General features: G+C 44.7%; 1 long non-coding RNA gene across 1 annotated transcript; it reads right to left on the bottom strand.

Annotated features, from left to right (window-relative positions):
- Nucleotides 1–628: 628 nt before the first annotated feature.
- On the bottom strand, nt 629–10980 carry LOC138988886 (uncharacterized). Its single transcript, XR_011465113.1, has 3 exons — nt 10556–10980; nt 3197–3270; nt 629–1614 (listed from the first exon to the last, which is right to left on the bottom strand). It is a non-coding gene; the product is annotated as an uncharacterized lncRNA (long non-coding RNA).
- Nucleotides 10981–15735: the final 4755 nt, after the last annotated feature.

Genomic DNA, 15735 nt, shown 5'->3' on the forward strand with positions numbered 1-15735 from the left:
AAAAGGCCCCTGCTGCCCAGCTGGGAGCCGCCTCCTATCTCCCCAAGATCTCTGGTGGCCCTGGCTCCACAAGAGGGTGGTAATTGGGTCCCTCTGGAAAACAGCAGAAGTGGCTTAAGGCAGCTGGAGGCGGCAGAAACCCTATCCCCTCCAGAACCCTGACATTCTCATCAGCTCCCTTCCCACCCACCAGCCACGGCTGCAGCTTCCTGGGACCACCTGGCTTCCTGCTTGCCTCTGTTCCCATGGCTCCCTGCAGCTCCTCTCCACTGCCTTGGCTGAGGCCAGTGACTGGAGCTGCTCCAGGGCTGTCTTCACTCCAAGGTCTTGGTGGCAGCTGCCAAATGGCACAGTGACCTCCTCAACCCCAGTTCCAACGTCGCTCACTTCCTGAGGCAGGGGGACACTGAGCCCCAATCTTTAGCCCAGCTTGACCCCAGACACTGAGGCCAGCTGTCACTGGCCACAAGGAGCACAAGCTGCCCATGAACAAGTGCGTTCCTGGCTTTGCATCAGAGATGTACTATGATATTAGGTTGGTGCAACCTTAATTATGGTTTTGAACTGTGAATTTTAAATCATTATAAGTAGGCAGAAACACATCTTTATTTATTAAAATAGGAGCCATTACAACTAACACACTTTTTATGAATAAGAAATGTTTGTTTATTCTTGTAGCATAAAAATCTGTGCTTCAGAATTTGAAAAACTCTTGGAAAGCATTTTCTGCCTCCTGCTGGCTGTGGAAGTGTTTTCCCTGCAAAAAGTTGTCAAGATGTTTGAAAAAGTGGTGTCGGTTGGCAAGAGGTCAGGCAAATGAGGCAAAACATCCAACCCAATTCATTCAACTTCTGAAATGTTGGTTGTGCGATATGGTCGGGCATTGTTGTAGAGAAGAACTGGGCCCTTTCTGTTGATCAATACTGGCTGCAGGAATTGCAGTTTTCGGAGCAGCTCATTGATTTGCTGAGCATACTTCTCAGATGTAATGCTTTCTCCAGGATTCAGAAAGCTGTAATGGATCAGATGGGCAGCAGACCACCAAACAGTGGTTATGACATTTTTATGGTACAAGTTTGGCTTTAGGAAATGCTTTGGAGCTTCTCAGTCCAATCACTGAGTTGGTCTTTGCCAGTGGTCATATAAGATCACTTTTCATTGCACGTCACAATCCGATTGAGAAATGGTTCACTGTTGTTGCATAGAATAAGAGAAGACAACACTTCAAAACAACAATTTTTTTTCCAGTCAGCTCATGAGGCACTCACTTACCAAGCTTTTTCACCTTTCCATTTGCTTCAAATGCCAAATGACCATAGAATGGTCAATGCTGAGTTCTTCAGCAACTTATGTAGTTGTAAGAGGATCAGCTTTGATGATGGCTCTCAATTGTCACTGTCAACTTGCGACAGCTGGCCACTCCACTCCTCATCTTCAATGCTCTCATCTCCTTTGCAAATGTCTTGAACCACCACTGTACTATTCTTTGTTAGCAATTCCTGGGCCAAATGCGTTGTTGAAGTTGCTAGTTTTCTCTACTGATTTACAACCCATTTTGAACTCAAATAAGAAAATCGCTCAAATTTGCTTTCTGTCTAACACAAATTCCATAATCTAAAATAAATATAAAATAAACAGCAAGTAATAAATTAGCCAAAAAAAACATAAAGCAAGAAATAAACATTAAAATGATGTATAACATAACCACATTTATTTAGAATGTATTCCAATACTGAATGGCAAATTTCAACAATGCAAAAACTGTGATTACTTTTACACCAACCTAATAGTTTCCAGGGCTCATGTATGCATGCTAAGTTGCTTCAGTCATGTCCAACTCTTTGCGACCCTATGGACTGTAACCTGCCAGGCTCCTCTGTCCGCAGGATTCTCCAAGCAAGAATACTGGAGTGGGTTGCCATGCCCTCCTCCTCCAGGGAATCTTCCTGACCCAGGGATCGAACCTGCATCTCTTACGTCTCCTGAATTAGCAGGCAGGTTCTTTACCACTAACGCCACCTGGGAAGCCCTGCCAGGCCTCAAGCACCAGCTATTTACCCAGCACTTTCCATATCCTTTCAACAGCCCCAAGAGGCGGTATTATTACACCCATTTTTCAGAAGGGAGAACTTCAGTTTGGAGAGGTTAGGTAACTTGCCAAGATACAGATATAGAATTTAACCCCAGTTCTCACTAAAAGCTATTGTGTGTGTGTGTGTGTGTGTATGGTGTGTGTATACATATACATATACACACACACCATCCCTCACCCATGAACATCCCCCTAGTTACTGCTCTTTCTCTCCCCACTTTTTATCTATTAATCTTAAGAAAATTATCTGGGGAATGCTCTGGTGATCCAGGACTTGGTGCTTTCACTGCCATGGCCCGGGTTCAATCCCTAGTTACTAACTAAGATCCTGCAAGCCACACAGTGTGACCAAGACAAAGAAAATTTTCTGTGCTCATTCTCTGCACTTCTTCATCTCCCTCAAATAACTTCAATCTGGCTGCTATACTATTTGCCTCACTCTCATGTCATAAAATAATATTTGTAAAATGTTCCTAGCAGGAGTAATATAACAGTAGGGGATTCAGAGGTAAAAACTATTCTATATAAAATAAGCTACAAGGATATATTATATAACACACAGCATATAACCAGTGTTTTATATAACTGTAAGTGGAGTACATGGGCTTCCCAGGTGGCTCAGTTGGTAAAGAATCCACCTGCTGATACAGACAGAGAAGGCAATGGCAACCCACTCCAGTACTCTTGCCTGGAAAATCCCATGGACGGAGGAGCCTGGTAGGCTGCCATCCATGGAGTCACACAGAGTTGGACACAACAGAAGTGACTTAGCAGCAGCTGATGCAGAAGACGCCAAGTTCAATCCCTGGGTCAGGAAGATCCCCTGGAGAAGGAAATAGAAACCCACTCCAATATTCTTGCCTGGGAAATCCCATGGACTGAGGAGCCTGGTGGGCTACAGTCCCAAGGGTTACAAAAAGTCAGACATGACTGAGTGAGTAAGCATAGCATGTAAGTGGAGTACAAACTTTAAAAATTGTGGATCACTCTATTGCACACCTGTAACTTATATAATAGTGTATATCAGCTATACTTCAAAAATAATAAGTAAATAAATACATATAATCATTTTTAAATGTTCATATTAGTTTTATTAGGGCTTACCAGGTGGCTTAGTGGTAAAGAATCCATCTGCCAAGCAGGAAACGCAAGTTCGATCCCTGGATAAGGAAGATCTCCTGGAGAAGGAAATGGCAACCCACTTCAGTATTCTTGTTTGGAAAATCCCAGACAGAGGAGCCTGGAGGGCTACAGTCCATGGGGTCACAAGAGTCAGACACAAATGAGCGGGTAAACAACAACAAACTCATCAACTTTATTATGGTATCTAAAAACTGTATGCAGCTCAGGTGTCTAACAATAGGAGAATGGATAAAGTAACTGTGTTATAGTCAAACAATGAAATATTACCCAGTAATAAAAATGAACAAAATACGGTACACATACCCACAAAATATGAGTGAATCTCAAGATTCTTTTCCTGAATGAAAGAATAATTACCCGAAAAAATAAACCTGGTAAGAATTTCTAAACCAGGCAAAACCAGTCCATGAAGGAAACAACAAAAGCGTTGCCTCTGTGTGGGGGCAGGGACTGACTGGGAGTGGGCAGGAGGGAACTTTCCTGCAGAGATGATGATACTCTATATCTTCATATTATACAGGTGGATACATCAGTCAAGACTCATGTGTGGTAGAGTTAATACTAGCTCATTTGTACATAGGGGGAAGAACCATAAATAAATATTTAACTCTGGTTAATCATATGTATGGGCTTTCCTGCTAGCTCAGACGGTAAAGAATCCACCTGCAATGCAGGAGACTGGGATTCAATCCCTGGGTTGGGAAGATTCCCTGGAAAAGGGAATGGCTATCCACTCCAGTATTCCTGCCTGGAGAATTCCATGGACAGAGGAGCCTGGCAGGGTATAGTCATGGGGTTGCAAAGAGTTGGACACGACTGAGCAACCAACATTTTTACTTTCAATAATATGTATGCCAAGTAATTCCCTGGTGGTCCAGTGGCTAGGACTCAGCATTCTCACTGCCAGGGGCCCACGTTCCACCCCTGGTTGAAGAAATAAGATCCCAGAAGCAACAAGGCACAGCCAAAAATATATATGTGTGTGTGTGTGTGTGTGTATGCTGAACAGGCTTCCTTGGTGGTTCAGACTGTAAAGAATCCACCTGCAATGGGGAAGACCTGGGTTTGATTCCTGGGTTGGGAAGATCCCCTGGAGGAGGATGGCAACCCACTGCAGTATTCTGGCCTGTAGAAACCCCATGGACAGAGGAGCCTGGTGGGTTACAGTCCATGGGGTCGCAAAGAGTCAGACATGACTGAGCGACTAAGCACAGCACATGCATGCTGAACTGTTTAGAGATGAAGTATACTGATGTCTGCAACTTATTTTGAAACTTATCAAAATACAAAAGGAATAGATGGATGACTAGAAGGATGGATAAATGGATAGACACATAATAAAGCAAATACAGCAAAACAACAATTGTAAACTCTGGGTAGATAGTATGTATATGTATTATGCTTGAAGATTTTTATAATGAAGTTGAAGATTTTTATAATGGAGGAAGGAGATCATTACCAATAACTTCCTAAAGGCTACATTAAATGAAATCAGAAAAACTGGGTTCAAAATCTTGACAAAGCCATTTCCTACCTGTCTGATCTAGGACAGGACTTAAATTTGCCAAGTCTCAACACAGTACTGCATAAAAAGAAGCTGATAAATAAGGTCTGTGCCACATAGTACTCGTGAGGATGACGTGAGAGAACATATATGAAGATCCTGGAGAGGTTCATCGTGACCTGAAGCTATAAGAGGAAGAAGGAGGAGAAGGAGGGAGTGGGGGAGGGGAGGGAGGGGAGGGAAAAAGAGAAAAAGGAGAGTCTTCTACTACAAACTTACAGAAACTCTAGATTTTAAAATAACTAATAAAAAAGATCATTTTTTTCAACTTCTTGCTCTCAAGAAAGAAAAATCCCTAGAACCAGAAATAGAGGGAACTGAAAGCCAGAAGAGCCGCACGAGAGAAGACACTGCGGAAGCCCCAGGCAAGGGGCAGAGGGCTTGCAGACTGCAAAATCTCCTTAAAGGCAGGGTGCTGCAATTTGAACTTTCTTATGGACACAAGAGACAGAGCTTTGGGATCACTCAAGTTAAATTAGGAATGAGAGTCCTACAGAAAGTCAGGACTTGTGAAGAGCTGCACCCTTAGTATAAAGCAGCTTAGAAAAACTTCCCCACCAGCCCAGAGACATAGCAATAAAACTTGTCTCTTCCTGATCGCCCATAAGAAATCAAAACACCATCCTTTCACCACGTGTTGGTTTAGAGGTGGACTTCTACCACCCACATTGTATAGCAATCCCAAGTCAAAAAATTAACAAATAAATTAAAAATAGTTTCCAAGCTGCTGATGCCTCCAGGGTACCTGGCAAAACCAAAATGAAACCTCTTTTTGAGGTCATTCCTACAACTCAGGCAGTCAGTATAGGATTCTCACCAGTAAAGAAATCACTAATGAAAATGGCAGACAACACAAAGAAAAGCTTACCATGAGCAACTTTTCAGACACAAAAAAAACAAGATAAATAGCATCCCAAGAGCTTCTCATAGATGAACATTCTGAAAGACTGTAAAATAAGTATGTTTAAAATAATAAAAGAGAAAAAGAGAAGAAACCAGAAACCATAATGAAATACCAGGCAGTTGTTTAAAGAACCAAACAAAATTTGTATAAATGAAAAAATAGTCATCAAAATTAAAATTTACTGGATGAGTAAAATCATATTTTAGATGGAGCTGAAAAGAAAATTACTGACTTAGAAAATAGCTATGAGGTGGTCACCCATAATATTGTACAAAGAGATAAAGCAATGGAAAGTATAAAAGATAATTATGTGAAAAAGAAAATTTTATAATAAAAAAGAACAAATAATGGGAGAAAAGATAATATTAAAAGATATAACAGCCAGAAATTCTCAAAAATGATGAACACTATGAATCTTCATGAAGAAGCAGCACTCCAGTCCTCAAACAAAATATACAAAAATAATTCCATGCCTAAACATACCATATTAAAACTGCAAAACATCAAGATAAAATCTTAAAACAGCTAGAGAGAACAGACACATTACCACAAAGGAACAATTAGGCTTAACTCAACTTCTCAGCAGACACCACAGATGCCAGAAAGTAACAGAACATTCCAAGTATCTTCCTTCCATGTGCTGAGGAAAAGTAACTGTCACCTGCAGTGTTCTATATCCAGTGATATTAACATTTAAGACAGAGAATGAAATTTCTTAATTTCACCAGGATTTTCTACTCACAAACTTTTGGTGAAAGCACCATGAAACTATATACATCGGGAAGAAGGAAATTAAACTCAAAAGGAAGAAATGGGTGAACAAAGAAAATGCAAACATGTAAGTGACTCTAAAATAAGCATTAACTGTAAAAACACACAGATAATTGTGACAAAGTCTTAGCACATAACAAGTGCTTGACTGCTGTTTATTGGTTGGTGGTGATTCTTGACTGCATATACCTCTCCTGAGACATAATGCTACGTGTATTTTGGGCACAAACTCAAAAGCACTTCAGCTTATGGTTGTCATACCCTATTCACTTCTTCATTCCAGGAGTATTTTATCACTTCTGATCTGCATTTATTTTTTTTTTTTCCATCTTCTGTTGATGAGGGAGGGAATTCCAGTTTGAGTTCAGTCTAGTATTTTGAAACACCACTCGTTAAATTTTTAATGAACTGAAAAAATTATTCCCACCCCTCTGATACTGCACCCGACAAGAACAATCCCCACTGCCTGCCAAACTTCAGAAGAGTTAGATTCTTACATGGCGACTTGGGGCTCCAAGTACAGGTCTGTCTTTACTTACAATGGAGTTACCTCTCAATAAACCCTTCATAAGTTGAAAATATCGTCAGTCGAAAATGCATCTCATATACCTAATCTACTAAATATCATAGCTTAGCCTAGCCTGCCTTAAACACACTCAGAAGACTATAGTTGGGTAAAGCCTGTTTTATAATAAAGGGTTGAATATCCCATGCAGTTTATTGAACACTATATAGAAACTGAAAAACGGAGTGGCTGTATGGGTACAGAATGGTTGTTAGTATATCAGTTAGTTAATCTCATGGTCTCATAGCTGAGAGCTGCAGCTTGCTACCACTGCCCAGTATCACAAGAGTGTTATACCACATTATCACCAGGAAAAGATCAAACTGTGAAGTTCAGTTTTTACTGAATTTGTATCACTTCCACACCACTGTAAAGGCTAAAAATCAGAATTCAGGGACCGTGCGTATAAGTGTTCCAGCAACCAAAACAAAGTCACACAATGTCACTTCCACTGTACCGTACTGGTCAAGGTAATCACACAAACATCCAGATTCAAAGGGAGGGGACACAGACCCTACCCCTTAAAGCGAGGAATGCCACCGAATTTGGAGCTCTTATTTTAAAACTATCACCTGCAATGAGAACACAGCTGAAATTCGGTGCAATTAAAAGTAGGAGGCAGGCTTTACAGGTGGCTCTAGTGGTAAAGAACCCACCTGCCAACACAGCAGACGTAAGAGGCATGGGTTCAATCCCTGGGTTGCAAAGATCTCCTGGAGGAGGGCTTGACAACCCCTTCCAGTATTCTTGCCTGGAGAATCCCATGGACAGAAGAGCCTGGAAGGCTACAATCCATAGGGTCGCAGAGTTGGACACGAATGAAGCGACTTAGCGTGCACTCACACAAAAGTGAAAGGTAAATAACCAGTAACAACAATGAGATCTGTAAGTTACTGAGCACATCCCATGTTCCAGACACTTTCATATTTCACTTACCTTTATGCTGAACCTGTGATATAGGTAGGACTAATACACCCCATCTTACAGAGGAGGATGTGCACTCATAGGGTCAATGCGAATGCCCAAGGTCCTAGAACTAAAGAGTAGCCAGATTCAAATCCAGGACAGCCACAGGGCAAGGCCATCCTTTTACCCACCCTGCTATGCTAATTCTTAAAGTAACTGAGCAGGGATAGCATACTCCAGTCCTGGCTGCCTATGAGGAATCTGAGCTTGGAGCCAGCCATCAGGAGAGGGAGGTGGCACCCCAGAGCAGGGGCTTCCTGTATAAACAGGAGGCGCATGGGAAGCGGCACTGTGGTGCAGGGACAATGGGCAGTGAGCAGGCAGGGCCTCCTGTCTCCGGTGGGCGCTCAGGGCTGCGGGCGGCAGGGCAGGAACAGCTGGGGCCCTGACTCCCTGACGCCTGGCCCAGGAGAGGAACTGCCCCTCTCATGGCTTTCCCAGGAGGAAGTTCCCTACTGATTCTCGGGAAGCCCTTCCCATCCCAGGCCTCGGCTGTGCCTAGACCTCCTCTTTCTTCTTCAGGAGCATGTTGTCTTTAGGGCTAATCTGGGATACAGGCCTCCTCTGAAGTCCCCGTGGGCTGGAGGCTTGGAGGGTGTGGGCAAGCCAGGCCAGGCTCAGATGCCAGTCTAGGAGGCAGCCACCTGTGAAACGTGTGCTAAGGGAAAGAGCATAGGGCAATTAAAGGAAAAAAAAATTGGAATATGTAAAGTAAAAAGACCTGACTCCACATCGCAGCTACAGTTCTTACAGCTGTGTGACCTTGGGCAAGACACTTAACCTCTCTGAGCCAGTTTCCTCACTTGTCAACTCTGAAGAGTCGTTTGAAGGTTAAATGAGATAATTGGTGTAAAGTTACCAACACATAGTGAGAGTTACATAAACAGTACCTATGAGTATTTAAAGCACATAGAAGCTCCTCCAACCTCTGCCCAACAACCAGTTTACTGTAGCATCTAAACTTTCACCATCAGAGAGACTGTGTCACCACTAAAATCACCTCCTAAGAGGCAAGGCACCCCAAGTCTGGGAAGCCAGAGAAAGTGGGCTTGAGGGAGGGTCCCAAGCAGCCCCTCATCACTGCCTTCCCAAGGCTCCCCTTACACCACACTCTCCTGGTCACCCCCTCTTCTCTGTCAACTCCTGCTTTTTACTAACTCCTCAACTCTACCCATCTCTTTTTTTTTTTTCTCTCTCCACCCTCCTTGGGTGTATTCATCCTGTCCCATCTATAGGTTGGTGACTCCCAAACCTCTCTCATGAGTCCATACCTGCACGTCCAACTGCCTCCCAAACATCTCTAGCTGGATGCCCCTTGGGCAGCTCAAATGCAACTTGTTCCTCACAGATAATCATCTCACGCAAGAAACCAGTGGGCCCTTCTCACCATCTTCCTGCTCCTTCCTTAGCAGGCCTATCACCTCTCCCCCCGTGTGCCCCTCACGTCCTTCCATCCTCTAAGCCACAGTCAGAATAGGCTTTCTAACAGACAAACCCTCCCTTTCACTCCTATTTGACATCCAAATGGCCTCAGGATAAAGTCCAAGTCCCTCAGGAAGGCACCCTTGGCCCTCAGTGATGGGTCAACGGGTAGAGCCTCATGGTTCACTGCCTGCCACCTCTCCCCAATACTGGGCACTGCCAAACCCAGCCGCAGGTGGTTCCCTAAGAACATCATTCCCTTCCTCTTAAGACTTAACCCCAGTATCACCTCCTCCAAGAAGACTTCCTCCTCCTTCCCCTATCAGAACTTATCACACTATACTGTATATGCCTGTTGACCTACACAGCTCACAAAACTGTACTTTCTAAGGGCAAGAACAAGGCCTTCCTCTCTAGATCCCCAGGTCCAGCACAGGACCAGTATGAAGGTAGTGTCTGGATATGTTCATTTGAATGAATGAATGAATGAATGACAAATTCTGCCCAACAAGGAATGGTACCTAAAGGCAATCTTTGTGGGACAGCCAGTCTCAAGCAAACCCACATATATGATAGAAGCTTCCTCCTCCCAGATGAGTCATGTAGTTTATTTTTATTTAATTTTTGGCCACGCAGCAGGGCATCTTAGTTTTCAGACCAGTGGAACGGAAGCATGGAGTCTTAACCACTGGACCACCAGGGAAGTCCCAGCTCATGTAGTTTAAAGCTTGAAAACAATTTTGAGCCACAGCCCCAGAAGTCACGGAAATGATAGACATTCTGTAATGGCACTTTTTTAAAGACTCAAACCGGAGAGAAAAGGGGTGGGTGTGGGGGAGTGTGCGTGTTTGCACACACCAGTGAGGACACACGTGAACAACTGAATGTGAATGTGTGGGCACACCTGTGCAGAATATATGTGGAATGGTGGGCACACACTCACCATCTGTGATTTGTTCTCCATTCATCACTCTACAGATGAAAGAAGGACCACCCCGTGACATAGAAATAATGCCCCGGAACTTGCGAGCACCCATTTCTCAGGGAAAATTAGAGCCAAGGCAGCTCCGCCCGGCCCGCAGGAAGCTCCAGCTTCCCCGCACAGGGGTTCCCTCGTCTGGACTTTACCTCGTCTCCAATGTCGCCCCTGCCTAGAGACCGTCTTAGCTACGCCTTCTTGCGGCCACAGGAAGCTGCAGCGGGTCCCGCCGTCTCGGGGCGGATCCTCTCTTCCCTTCCAGGACAGGCCTTCGAGGAAGGGCTTAGCAGAGGCAGACAGTGAGGGGCCAGAGTCTCCAAGGACTCGAGGAGACAGGGAGATGGCCGGGCGACCGCAGGGCAGGCCCCAGCCGGCCCGGCCGCTCTAGGCGCGCGCGTCTGCGCTGAGAGCCGAGGGCCACGCACCACGCCCGGCGGAGGCCCCGCGCCCCAGGCTTCGGTGCGCTCCACACCGGCTTCCTGCGCCGCCGCGGGCAAGGATGACACGGTCGGAACGGCCCTGGCCCAGACCGCCGCCGGCCGCCGCTTCCGGCGCTGCAAAGCGAGGAAGCCCCCCGGCGGCGTCGGGCCAGCCGGCTTCCGGCCCGTGGGACGTGCAACGCGGGGTCAGCGTCCTGCACCCTCGGCACGCGGCGTGCCTGGCACACCCGGAAGCTGCCCCTTCCTTCCTCCACCCGAGGGCCTGGCAAGACGGCCCACACAGCCTTTGCCTTCTAGTCCTCCGGGAACCTCTCCCATCCAGAATTCCCTCCTCTTCATCCTGGCATCTCACCATCTTTGAACATACACGTTCGGACCCCAGCTGTTGGCCTAGCGTCCCTCCCATTCCCAGTTTCTACCTCTCTCAGAACTATCATGAAATCCTGGATTGAATCATACTAAAGTATCAATGACTAAAAACATTTGAAGGCCTCATCTTTCCCCAGACTAAATCTGCACCTAGGAGAAAGAAGCGCTAAACTTGGAATCTCAGACATTCATTCAACAAACATTTTCTGCACTGCAGGGACATCAGTAACTAAGAATACAAAGATAAGAACGCAGTCACCACCCTCAGGGAGTTCACACTCTAGGAGGAGATAAACAAATTAAGAAATAATTGACAGCAGAGGGTAATAATTGCTGAGATAGAAGGAAGCACCAACAAAGTGCCATAGGAGCCCAAACACCCAGCCCAGCCTGCAGATGTAGATTATTGCAATGGTTCCCAGCCTTTCTGGAACCAGAGACCAGTTTTGTGGAAGACAGCTTTTGCATGGCCCGGAAGTGGTGGGGATGGTTTCGGGACAATTCAAGCAGGTTACATTTATTGTGCACTGCACTTCTAATCTAATGCCTCCACTGATCTGACAGAAGGTACCAGTTTGCGGCCTGGAGGTTGGGTACCCCTGGATTACTAAGCCAGGGAATACCTCCCAAGAGAAGCCTATGCTTGAGCACACTTAAAGGATGAAGAGCAAGCAGCTGAGAGGATGAGCAAGTCACTTTTACCAAGACCCACATGACCAAGGATGCACACCTCATTTGGAGTGAGAGGAGGGGTGGACAGGAACACAGAGCACCCAAAACGTGGACATGCTGAGAAGCCCCCACAGCCGGTTGAAGGCAGGGGGGATGTCCAACTCACCTTCAGAGCCCTCTTTCTGGCATAACATAAACACTTAAAAAACGTTTGTTGAATCACAACCAACAAGCTGATCTACTGTGGAGTGAGTGTGCATTGTCTTTCTTCCCAATCAGACTGAAGAAAACTCTTCATGCGTAGAAACTAGATCTTTTCCATGTCCACCATACCACTTGGCACATACTTTGGCACCTGACAGGCACAAAGCTGAAAAGCACCCCTTGATTAAGGCAGTAACATGCTGTTTTCTGGCCCCCAGCACCGGCAGTGGCAGGGGGTGGGGAGGGCAACACAGCCTCTCCTGGGGGCATGACCTTTACCTGCCAGGCCTGCTCAGATTACCCAGCCAGAAATCTCCCCTTTCTTCCTCTTGTCACCTATGGCATTTGCATCTTGGACTGGGGGGATGTGTACAGGCTGTGTACCTGTCACCTGGAACTCCCTGTGGGCAGAGATCACACGTGGCTCCTCTTTGCATCCCCACACCTAGAACAGCCACTGCACAGAAAAGGGTCCAACACGTGTGTGAAGAAGCAAATTAAGTGATTGGGGAGTTTGTGAATTTGTTCATTCTTTCTTTTCTTCCTTTCTTCTTTTGGATGGAAGACACTCCTGATACCATTCAAGATGCACAAAAGCAGCTGTTTCCTAAATGATCACTTAGCGTCCCTTGTCATTGTCATTAAATATAAGAAAAATCCATTATTCATCCTGCCTGTCCTTCACAGACACTACCTCAGGGCAACCAAATGGTTGATAAGGAGTTTCTCTTTATGGAAGAGTCCAGTTAATTAATGAAGAAGGAACGACAAGATTAGAATATCACCATTTTGCTAATGAATCCTAATGAATAAAGCCTCTAGACAGTGATCATCAATGGCTGTTAAAATCCAAAAGAGGAAAAATTAAACATTAGTGTGTCCTGATTGAACTATGGACTTCCCTGGCAGTTCAGACAGTAAAGAATCTGCCTGTAATGTGGGAAACCTGGGTTCGATTTCTGGGTTAGAAAGATCCCCTGGAGGAGGAAATGGCAACCCATTCCAGTATTCTTGTCTGGAAAATCTCATGGAGAGGGGAGTCTGGAGGGTTATGAACTATGCAACACTATTGGTGAAGTGTTCTTGCCAAAATATCAAACCTGATCTAACCAAGCCTCTAGATCTACCTGCACACAGGAAATACAGAGGACAGAGGAGCATGTTAAAGGATGCCACAGGGATGCAATCAGCAAAATCCAGGCTGGGAGAAGCCCTGTCCTACAGGACGAGTGGTCCACTATTGTAGAGAAATAAAGCATGGAGAAAGAAAAGAGATGTTGGGCAAAAAGACTTAAGAGACATATTAACCAAATGCAATAGTTCGTCTAGTCAAAGCTATGGTTTTTTTCAGTAGTCATGTATGGATGTGAGAGTTGGACTGTAAAGAAAGCTGAGAGCTGAAGAATTGGTGCGTTTGAACTGTGGTGTTGACAAAGACTTTTGAGAGTCCCTTGGACTGCAAGGAGATCCAACCACTCCATCCTAAAGGAAATCAGTCCTGAATATTCATTGGAAGGACTGAGGCTGAAGCTGAAACTCCAATACTTTGGCCAGCTGACTTGAAGAACTAACTAACTGGAAAAGACCCTGATGCTGGGAAAGATTGAAGGCGGGAGGAGAAGGGGATGACAGAGGATGAGATGGTTTATGGCATCACTGACTCGATGGACATGAGTTTGAGTAAGCTTTGGGAGTTGGTAATAGACAGGGAAGTTTGGCATGCTGCAGTCCATGGGGTTGCAAAGAGTCGGACACAACTGAACTGAACTGAGTATATGGATAGGGCTTCCCTGATGGCTCAGCAAGTAAAAAATTTGCCTGCCAATGCAGGAAATACAGGAGACCCAGGTTTGATCCCTGGGACGTGAAGATTCCCTGGAGGAGGAAAATGGTGACCTCCTCCAATATTCCTGCCTGAAATATCACATGAACAGAGGAGCCTGGTGGCCTACAGTCCAAAATGTCACAGAGTCGAATACAACTGAGTGATTAAGCACACACAAAAAAATATGGATATATGGATCTTATTTGGGTCTTGGCTCACATCAACTTTAAAATCCTTTTGAGATATTTAAGAAAATCTGAACATTAACTGTGTATTTGATATACTAAAAAAAAAATCACCCTCAATTTTTAGATATGATGATGGTAGTATGGCTATTTTTTTAAGTGCTAATATTTTAGGGATATTGACTCTCATATATACAAGTAAAGTAATAGATACGATGTCTCTATTTGGTTTCAAAAGAATGGTGGGGAAAGGGTAAAGAAATGGGTGGGGATATAGAGAAAAGCAGATGGAGGTTCACTGTACTATTCTCTCTTCTATTTTATAGACTTGAAATGTGCCACAATAACAGGCTAAAAACAAAGAGATCAGACACATTGTTATTACCGGTATTATTACTATTACTACTGTATATTGTCACTCTGCTTATTTAACTTATATGCAGAGTACATCATGAGAAATGCTGGACTGGAAGAAACACAAGCTGGAATCAAGATTGCCGGAAGAAACATCAATAACCTCAGATATGCAGATGACACCACCCTTATGGCAGAAAGTGAAGAGGAACTAAAAAGCCTCTTGATGAAAGTGAAAGTGGAGAGTGAAAAAGTTGGCTTAAAGCTCAACATTCAGAAAACTAAGATCATGGCATCTGGTCCCATCACTTCATGGCAAATAGATGGGGAAACAGCGGAAACAATGTTAGACTTTATTTTTTTGGGTTCCAAAATCACTGCAGATGGTGATTGCAGCCACGAAATTAAGACACTTACTCCTTGGAAGGAAAGTTATGACCAACCTAGATAGCATATTCAAAAGCAGAGACATTACTTTGCCAACAAAGGTCCGTCTAGTCAAGGCTATGGTTTTTCCAGTGGTCATGTATGGATGTGAGAGTTGGGCTGTGAAGAAAGCTGAGCACCAAAGAATTGATACTTTTGAACTGTGGTGTTGGAGAAGTCCCTTGGAGTGCAAGGAGATCCAACCAGCCCATTCTAAAGGAGGTCAGTCCTGGGTGTTCTTTGGAAGGAATGATGCTAAAGTTGAAACTCCAGTACCTTGGCCACCTCATGCAAAGAGTTGACTCATTGGAAAAGACTCTGATGCTGGGAGGGATTGGGGGCAGGAGGAGAAGGGGACAACAGAGGATGAGATGGCTGGATGGCATCACCGACTCGATGGACGTGAGTCTGAGTGAACTCTGGGAGTTGGTGATGGACAGGGAGGCCTGGCGTGATTGGATTCATGGGGTTGTTAAGAGTCGGACACGACTGAGCAACTGAACTGGCTGACTGACTACTACTACTATTATTATTACTGGGTTTTTTAGTGTTTCTTCTTTAACAGATCCTGTGCTAAATACTTTTCATACAGTATATTATTTAATCTTCTCAAGAAGACTATACCTGAATACTATTATTTCTGTTTGCAGATAAGGGAACTGAAGCACAGAGAGATTGGATAATAGCCCAAAGTCACACAGCAAGTAGATCGTGGAGCCAGGATTTAAGTATAAATCTACTGAAATCCAAGCCCACTCTCTCCCATTCCACCATCTCACTTACCAACACTGGCTTCCCAGGGACCAGGCATCACTCTCTCTGTTTGACAGATGAAGAAGCTGAGGCTCTGTTCA

This window comes from Bos mutus, chromosome 1 (assembly GCF_027580195.1).
Source record: "Bos mutus isolate GX-2022 chromosome 1, NWIPB_WYAK_1.1, whole genome shotgun sequence".
In the NCBI taxonomy this organism is placed as follows: domain Eukaryota; kingdom Metazoa; phylum Chordata; class Mammalia; order Artiodactyla; family Bovidae; genus Bos; species Bos mutus.